Below are 1,766 nucleotides of genomic sequence, written 5' to 3'. Positions count from 1 at the left end.
ATTTGCATAAAGTGCAGCAAGAAGAGTAATTTCTACATAAGCCTTTTGGATTGGTTTTGATGGAACTCTGTTCCACAAGGAATCTCAGATAAGACCTTTTAAAGCTGAGCCCAGCCATGAGTTTGTATCCTCAGATACCTGTGAGTTGGATCCTAAGATAAACTTGGAGCTCCTGGACCTGTTAGAAAGTGACATTCTTTACTGACCACAGGTTGGGAACTCTGTGTGGGGACTGTGCAGACAAGGTATGAGGCCTTGTTCTCCCCATGGGACTTTTATCAGCTCAGCAAGTCAAGATTGACTCCTTAAAGGGACGCATACCCTTCCAGTCAAATACCCAAACCTCTTGGGGACAATCAGACCACTAACCACATTGATTCCTGGAGACCCACAATGCCTCTGGGCTTCAGCATTCAGAGTGTGGGCTTATGGAAATGTATGAGTAAGTGTCCATAAGAAAAACAGAGAACATTCAACATATTTCAAGCAGAAATGTATACAATGCAGGGACTTGCTTACAAAGATGTTGGAAATGCCAAAGGAGCTAAGAGTAAAATGTCACATTTTCCAGAGCCCAGGAAACCACCCTGGGGGTGAAGCCAACAACCCCACTCTCACTACTGACAGTGCTGGAGGAGCCACCACTGCTAAAGGTAAGGCACCTCCTAAAGCCTAAGAATTTCTCCTTTCCTCTCACCTTCAAATATAACCAGGCACCTCCCATTGGCACAACGTAACTGGGACCCAGCTAGCAGTGGAATCTGGGAAGTGTTGTTGGCTGGTGTCTAGCTCTGGCAGTACAGGGCAGATGGCAGATGGTCAACTGAGAGGCTAAGTATCAAGAGACAACGGGAGGCATAGGGATTTAGGTGACAAATAGAGTTTTTACCAAAGTCCACTTTAGGGTGGATCTAGTCCCAAAAACTGATAGTTTTGTCCTCATGTGTGTAACTGTTAAGAAATATCCTAAAATACTGGCAGAAACCTGCATTAGCTTCCAGACCATAGGTTAATAGTTTTTATTATAAGAAGAACAGGCTGGGCATGGGGGCTCATGCCTGTAATCTTAGCACTTTGGGAAGCTGAAGCAGGCAGATCACCTGAAGTCAGGAGTTCGAGACCAGCCTGGCCAACATGGGGAAACCCCATCTGTACTAAAAATACAAACATTAGCCAAGTGTGGTGGCAGATGCCTGTAATCAAAGCTACTCAGGAGGCTGAGGCAAGAGAATTGCTTGAACCCAGGGGCGGAGGTTGCAGTGAGCTGAGATTGCACCACTATACTTCAGCCTGGGTGAGAGAGTGAAACGCTCTCTCAAAAAATAAATAAATAAATAAATAAATAAATAAAACAAGCTGGGTGTGGTGGCTCATGCCTGTAAACCCCCAACACTTTAAGAGGCTGAGGCTGGCAGATCACTTGAGGCCAGGAATTTGAAACCAGCGTAGACAATATGGTAAAACCTTGTCTCTACTAAAAATGCAAAAATTAGCTGGGCATGGTGGCGCACACATGTAATCCCAGTTACTCAGGAGGCCAATGCAGGAGAATCGCTTGAACCTGGGAGGCAGAGGTTGCAGTGAGCCGAGATCGTGCCACTTCACTCCAGCCTGAGCAACAGAGTGAGACTCCATCTCAAAAAAAGAGAAAAACAAAGTAGAACTCATCAAAGTTTTTCATTTCCACCAAAATGTAAATTAAAATTAAAAATCCTGGTATGCTGAGAGAGCAACTAAAAAAATTTTTTTTTTTTTTTTTTTTTTTT

At 44.1% G+C, this 1,766-nt stretch overlaps 1 pseudogene; it reads left to right on the top strand.

Moving 5' to 3' along the window:
- The first annotated feature begins 523 nt into the window (after nucleotides 1-523).
- Nucleotides 524-1,766, top strand: part of LOC105535096 — a 10,594-nt pseudogene continuing 9,351 nt past the window's right edge.

The sequence above is a fragment of the Mandrillus leucophaeus genome, unplaced genomic scaffold (assembly GCF_000951045.1).
Source record: "Mandrillus leucophaeus isolate KB7577 unplaced genomic scaffold, Mleu.le_1.0 Scaffold141, whole genome shotgun sequence".
NCBI lineage: Eukaryota > Metazoa > Chordata > Mammalia > Primates > Cercopithecidae > Mandrillus > Mandrillus leucophaeus.
Note: the sequence above shows the minus strand (reverse complement) of the source record. Positions and strands in the feature narration are given on the sequence as shown.